At 44.8% G+C, this 7566-nt stretch overlaps 1 protein-coding gene across 1 annotated transcript in view; it reads right to left on the reverse strand.

Annotated features, from left to right (window-relative positions):
* LOC138979113 (uncharacterized) overlaps positions 1-5658 on the reverse strand; it is a 103170-nt gene extending 97512 nt beyond the window's left edge. Inside the window, exon 1 of the mRNA XM_070351924.1 lies at positions 5614-5658. The gene's annotated coding sequence lies outside the window, so the exon portion shown is untranslated. The remainder of the gene's footprint in view (positions 1-5613) is intronic.
* Positions 5659-7566: the final 1908 nt, after the last annotated feature.

A 7566-nucleotide genomic window follows, 5' to 3' on the forward strand; every position in this document is an offset into this window, starting at 1 on the left:
CCTCTGTAGCACACGGTCATCCTAACGTGTGTAACCTGGGAAAGCAACAGATGCCGGGCGGGGAAAACCTTCCCTGCTGGCATAGATGTCGAGTTCTGGACAGACAGGGACACTGTCTGGAACTCGAGGGAAGGAACGGCGCTTCGCTGACCGGCGGAAGCGAGTTCAACAGATGTCCGCCAACATTCAACGGAAAGGCGGATTGGGTGGCGTTCCGAGTTCAGTTCGAAATGTTTTCAGAGCTGAACAGATGGACAGAGGCAGACATGGGTTTTCAGCTTGCTGTTTGTCTACAAGGGTCAGCTCTGGCAACGCTGAAACTCGCGAGACCCGAAGACAGACGGGAATATGGCTCGCTTGTTCGGGCCCTTGAAGCGAGATTCAGCACACAGATGCACGAGAAAGAACTTTTACGGACGAACCTTCAGAACAGAACGCGTCAGCAAGATGAAAGTCTGCCTGCGTTAGCGGAAGACGTCAGGCGCCTGGTACAGATCGTCTATCCGGCAGCTAGAAGAGAAGACAGTAGCTGGAGACGGGCCATCGAGGAGGGAGATGTTTTGGTCTTCTTACACCTGTGACGGCTGCACAGGTGGTTGGGGTTGTACTGACGTCAGGAGTTACGTCAGGCAACAGATTTTCCGAAGATCAGCGCATCTTTGAAGAGGAGACAGACAAGGAGGGGACAAAACCTGCTGAAGGTTGCTTCCGTGTGCAGTGTGGGACACTGCATGCAAGATACAGAGGGATTATGTATACGTCCCAGGAACTACACCGTCGGACATCTCGGCCCACAAGATTCCAGCGACGGCAGAGAAGAACTCCGTCATTACGAAACGCAGCCGATACCAACAACAACACCGTACATCGAACTGACAAGGACAACCCAGCTGACCAGTGCGCTGCAGGGGATCCGGTCGGCGAGCGAGCTTTACGGCGCGCTGCCACGAGGCCGCGATTCCTGCCTCTGTCTGACGAGACAGGGGAACCTGTCTGACGCTGCAGCTGGTGCGTCTCGAGTCCTATCACGCCCACAGAAGTCGTCACAGAGGTCACCCGTTCCAGCGTTCCTGTCCGGCGCCGCGAGGACGCGCCGGGTGTCATCTGGTCCTTTGTTGCTGTCCCGCGCCGCGAGGACGCGCCTGATGTCGTCAAGGTACCACTCTCCCGGAATCCGCGGAGCGAGGCGACATCAGCGACAACTCAAGCGTCAGACGCAAGCACCAAGGAAATAGGCATCAGTGACTTCGTAATCAATAAGGGTAGGGAGCTCGATAGATGTTTTTGTTCTGATTTTTGTTTAAAAGCATAGATTAGCATAACCAACGACGAAAGAGATGCAGATAACAAAAGGAGAGACAGCAGACCTACGTCATCGTCTGCTGGAGAGACTGAGATTTGACCATTAGAGGAGACTGAGGGGTTCACGATGGAGTAGACAGCGTCTGGCCAGAGCTGATGAAACATTTGGTTTTTTTCTTGTTGCAACAACTTACTACAGAAGAGTCATATACACTCTGCCATGGGTGTAGTCCAACAACCTGCGGGGAATTGGATTGGGAACCGTCTTGACCTGGTGTCACATTAGGTGGCACTGGCGGGTATGGTACAGAAGACCTACCAGAGGACAGGCAAGGCAAGCATAACCGAAAGAGCGGTTTGAGCGGCGTGTGCTGGACCTATGCGGCCACATAGGTCGGGTGGGCTGATCAACTGGAGAGCTAAGTGCATCCAGCAGCGAGGGAGCCTGAGAAATGGACTTCTCGGAAGGGGACTTAGATTACAACGAGGGGTCCCGAAGACACGCATCGGTCACCAATCCATGAACCTATTGCAGGGACCGAGAAGGTTGTCAAAGAGAAGAACACAGAACCTCAAATCTCTTCGAAAATCATTATCAGAGTCTACGGTGGCAGTCAACGACACCACTACCTTTGTCCCGGTTAAGACACGGCGGTCGACCTGGGATGCCAGCTGCGTCTCGGCATTAAACGGTGCTCCAGCTGGGGGTCGTCCGGGGGCGGATGTTTCACCGAGGTCGACGCTTTTGCAGTGACAGAAACGACAGAGGAAGCTGTCTGGCGCCGCGAGGACGCGCCAGCCGATGTTGATGTCGTTGCTGTGACGGAGGTAGCTGTCTGGCGCCGCGAGGACGCGCCAGCCGATGTTGATGTCGTTGCTGTAACGGAGGGAGCTGTCTGGCGCCGCGAGGACGCGCCAGCCGATGTCGACGCCGATGCTGTGACGAGATGACGTCAGAGCGACGTAACATCATCGTCGTCAACGCCGCATCCGTGATGTCGCCGCAACTCCAACAACGATGACGTCAACGATCGAAGGTTTTATCATGTAGAGCATTAAAAACATTGAGTTAATCAGTTACATGAGTCGTGTAGGATTGTTTTCAAAAGAAGGAGAAAGACAGACTTTAGAGAAGTTACTGCGTTGTGTGTGTGCGATTCAAAGACTGCTACGATGGGGACGGACAACAGATGCGGTGTTCATGTACACTTACGACTGGTAAGAGTATACATTTTGTCTTTTTATTCTATAAAAGGTTTCTCGTACTTGCTGAAATGGCGAACATGAATACGTTTGAGAAATCTGGTTTTGTTGGTTGTTATCTCTTTTGAATGTTGCTGGGAATTTCGTTTACACATGTTTTTGATTTCAATGCTGAGTAACCATGGCGAAGTAAATCGGTGTGTGTTTTTTTTTTAAATGGAACAGAAGACTAGAGTGGAAAGTCTAACGTTCTTTTATAACAATTTTGTGTCACTATAACAGTTTTTTTGTTTTCGTTGTTTTTACTGTAACCTGTAAAATACATCACTTATTTCATTGGGAAGGTCGCCAAGAAACAAATTATTTCGACGGTTTTTTTACTTCCCTCCTTTTGTTGTCGGTGAAAGAAATTATAATCGCATAATTCTAATATTTTTTTGTAACAATATATTTTTTTCTTTTTCTGCTTGAAATTTATAATGATAATAGAACTGAGAAGCTGAGAGAGGTGATTTTATTTGGTTTGGGCCAAATTCACTATTTTTGAGTTGGAATCCAATAAGTGTGTTGTTGGTTCGGCGTTACTAATGGTGTTTCTAACGCATATCTTGTTCTTCCGCTCGTTTTTTACATTTGGTGTCAGAAGCAAAAGAAAGAGAGGCATTGGTGTTTCACTGGTTTTCTGTAAATATGATTTTTGCTTTGTGTAAAAGGATGAGTACTTATAGTGTTTGATGTATACTTTAAGCAGGAATATATTTTTGCTTTTGCTTTAAGAAGTTTCAATACCCTCGGTCATTTTCAGTTTGAGGGCACAGTTTTTGTGGAGGGGGGCATTGTGGAGAAAAGCGACTACAGGAATAATTTTTTTTGTCTTTTCTCCATATGCAATTTTCTTCTTAAAGTTTATAGAGTGAAGAGGAAGAGAAAGCGTAGAGAGCAGAATATATTATCTAAGTTAGTATTGAAACTGTTTGGAATTAAGATTCACACTCTAAAATCATATTTGTTCTTTCCCCTAGTAAATTGTTCGGAGATAGGTATGATATAGTACTTTTCTATTGTTCTCTTGCGGTAGAATTAATTGGTTAATTGGTTTTGACACGATGGCGCCGGCTTGACTGACGGGATATGAACCCGAGGTCACTAACTCGCTACGGCTTAGTTTTGAGCACGTGGACCGCCCGTGAAAGCATTGTTTTTCGACATCCAACTCTCACCTCCCCCCCCCCCCCCACCCTCCTTTCCAGCTTGATTCTTTACTTCCATGTTGAATAATATTTGGTACACACAGACGAACACACACACACACTCTCTCTCTCTCTCTTTCTCTCTCTCTCTTTCTCTCTCTCTTTCTTTCTCTCTCTCTCTCTCTCTCTCTCTCTCTCTCTCTCTCTCTCTCTCTCTCTTTCGTCTTTTATGTAGCTTTTGCATGTATATCATTCTTTCTTTTACCCATGTATTCAATATAAACATGTAGTCTGTATTCATTTGTTTAGTAGAATGTAGATTTTATGTTTATCATCTACATATGAGAAGCCTGTTGAATATACACTGTGTTTGACTGTGGTTAACTTGTAACTGCATACATTTTTGGTGTGACATGACTATTTTGCGAGATAATAGTCAGAGGTTTTGCACTTTGTTCACAGTGTTGATAACCAATGAGTGTTTGGTATCAAATGATGCGTCGTAGAATCTCCATTTTATTGATGTATATCTTTATAGCGTTTTTGATGTAGTTTTCTTAGTACAGGAGTTTTTGTGTATGTTTGAGGGGTTTTAACTGTAGCTTGTATGGAGGCTGATAGCAGCCTTGAAACTCTCCCCCCTCCCTCCCCATTTTGTTATGTGATCCCAGTGCGACGTTTTCATTGGTTCCTTAGCTGTGACGTCAGGGACAGTCATGGAAGATATATAAGCTGTTGGTTTTCAAGGTTCGGGGGAGTCTTGGCAACCAACCTGGCTTAAGTGTCTAAATGGTATACCGGACTCCCCACCACCACTTAGGGTTACAGCATTGCTTCGGTGGGAATGGTTGTGGATGAGTTCCAACCTGAGTACTGAGAAGTATTTGTTGTTATCTCTAAATTGTCCTCCGGAGTTTTGGCAACCAACCTGGCTTAAGTGTCTAAATGGTATACCGGACTCCGCCCTGTGGACTGAACTGACAGGGTTAAAAACAAACGTTCCGCAGTCCCAGGTTACCACACGGCGAGTAAAGTGGCGTCGCTTTGCTCTTTTACTTTATTTTTACTCAGGCCCCGAACCTCTGCCCAAATTTTCAGCCATTTTAGGACATAGGATATTGCTTTCAGTAGCGTATTTTGCTAAGGGTACCTACGGGTCATGCCCAAATTTTCAGCCATTTTTGGACTTAGAATATTTCTGTAAAGAATATTTCTGTAAGGAGTAGGAAAATTACAGGAATAGAGTGAACCAATGTACAGATATATTTTCTGAAAAGAACCAACGCCTTGTATTGAGTTGTTTTTATGATTTGTTTTGATTCAATACAATTTTGAACTTCACCTGCCTCTTCTTGAGTTTATATTCTGTGTGTCTGTTTGTCCTGTCGTGTGATTGCCATCCTGACCAATGACCTTCAAACACGTATAACATCTAAGACACAGACAGTTAGAGTTAATGTGAAGCTAAGACCGCTCGGCTTTACACAAGGAAAAGACAACCTAGGCACATAATGAAAAGATAGGAGGCTCAATAACGTGTACAACAAGGCGTACTTACAAGGAAAAGACAACCTAGGCACATAATGAAAAGATAGGAGGCTCAATAACGTGTACAACAAGGCGTACTTACAAGGAAAAGACAACCTAGGCACATAATGAAAAGACAGGAGGCTGAATAACGTGAACAACAAGGCGTACTTACAAGGAAAAGACAACCTAGGCACATAATGAAAAGACAGGAGGCTCAATAACGTGAACAACAAGGCGTACTTACAAGGAAAAGACAACCTAGGCACATAATGAAAAGACAGGAGGCTGAATGACGTGAACAACAAGGCGTACTTACAAGGAAAAGACAACCTAGGCACATAATGAAAAGACAGGAGGCTGAATGACGTGAACAACAAGGCAAACTTACAAGTTGAAGTCAGTGTTGGGCAGGGTGAAGCCGAGTGACGAGAACCTGTGGGTCTGGGGAGTTATATAGCCTACGCGTTCCGTGCCTCGTTATTTGCTACGTGGAGATACCCTTGCTCACTCCGAAAATGTGCTCGCGGGCCCGTGAATGTCTATGTATTTGTGTGTGTGTGTGTGTGTGTGTGTGTATGTGTGTGTGTGCGTGTCTGCGTATGCATGTGTGTGAGTGTGTGTGTGTGTGTGTGTGTGTGTGTGCTTGTGTGTGTGGAAGGACTGGGTGGCCGAGTGGTAACGCACTTGCGCTCGGAAGCGAGAGGTCTCTCTCTCTCTCTCTCTCACCCCTACCCCCTCATTCTCTCTCTCTCTCTCTCACTCGCACACACATACAATCAATCAATCAATCAATCAATCAATCAATATGAGGCTTATATCGCGCGTATTCCGTGGGTACAGTTCTAAGCGCAGGGATTTATTTTTTTTATTTTTTTTATTTTTATTTTATGCAATTTATATCGAGCACATATTCAAGGCGCAGGGATTTATTTATGCCGTGTGAGATGGAATTGTTTTTACACAATTATCACGCATTCACATCGGCCAGCAGATCGCAGCCATTTCGGCGCATATCCTACTTTTCACGGCCTATTATTCCAAGTCACACGGGTATTTTGGAGGACATTTTTATCTATGCAAATACAATTTTGCCAGGAAAGACCCTTTTGTCAATCGTGGGATCTTTAACGTGCACACCCTAATGTACTGTACACGAAGGGACCTCGGTTTTTCGTCTCATCCGAAAGACTAGCACTTGAAATGAAATGGGGGTCCTTAACGTCCTCACAGGAAATTTTCCTTTTAGGGACATGAGTTGGTGATACGCTAAAAGTCTAGCACTTGAACCCACCACCTAGGTTAGGAAAGGGGGGAGAAAATTGCTAACGCCCTGACCCAGGGTCGAACTCGCAACCTCTCGCTTCCGAGCGCAAGTGCGTTACCACTCGGCCACCCAGTCCTCGTGACACCTTCGCTTCGCGCGCGTTACTTTTCGCCAACTTTTACGCAGATTGTCGCATTCGAAACGACTTAACCACGCAGTGTAAAGCACGCATGGATTTGATAAAGGTGATTGCAATTTTTTTCCTAATTTTATACCGTGTGTTTATGCTTGTTCTTCATGAAATAATGTATTATATTTTAAGATTAAAAACATATTTACTCTTACATTTTGGTTACGAATAGTTATTCTTAAGATCTTCTTGGAAAACTTCTTTTTTTTTTTAGAAAATAAATTGCACAAAAAATTTCAATCCGTTATTTTTTAATTTATCTTTAGACAGTTTGCGGTTAAAACAAAATTAAAAGTTTAATAACATATTTTTATTTTATGTAATGGTTTTCCCATTTAATTTTTATCTAATCATTTTATTATTGTTACGAAGCGGTTTACTCGTATTTTTGGTATTGTGTATTGTTGTAAATAGAATAGACTATAGCGATGGTCAGACATTGGAAAGGGCTATAGGCTGCATACCGTCGCGTTGACCGCAGTGGAACCTTTGTGTAACTGACAAGGTTTTTCACGTGCAAGTAATGCAGGCGACAGCTCACTGGCAATGTCATAGCAAGAACGACTTTGTAAAATCAGTCGCCGTCAAGGAGCCAAGCTCGACTCATGTTTTTCGTAACACGTTAGCAGACGGGCTCCTGTTTTAGGTATCTGACTGAAGAAGGATGAAGACTGACGAACTTTCCCTATCAGTCTACGTGATATCTTCCATTTTCATATTCATGCCAGGCCGGCGACTGTACTAAATGTTGGCTTTACACTCTTTTGAGGAGGGTTTCATCGACGGAGGCTGAACTGAACTGGTGACTGCGGCTTGGTGTACATGACCATGGCATGGAGAGCTGGCAGAGTTCTACAGTTAGCCGCCGAGACGAACTGGAAGGATCA

The sequence above is a fragment of the Littorina saxatilis genome, linkage group LG10 (assembly GCF_037325665.1).
Source record: "Littorina saxatilis isolate snail1 linkage group LG10, US_GU_Lsax_2.0, whole genome shotgun sequence".
Lineage (NCBI taxonomy): Eukaryota > Metazoa > Mollusca > Gastropoda > Littorinimorpha > Littorinidae > Littorina > Littorina saxatilis.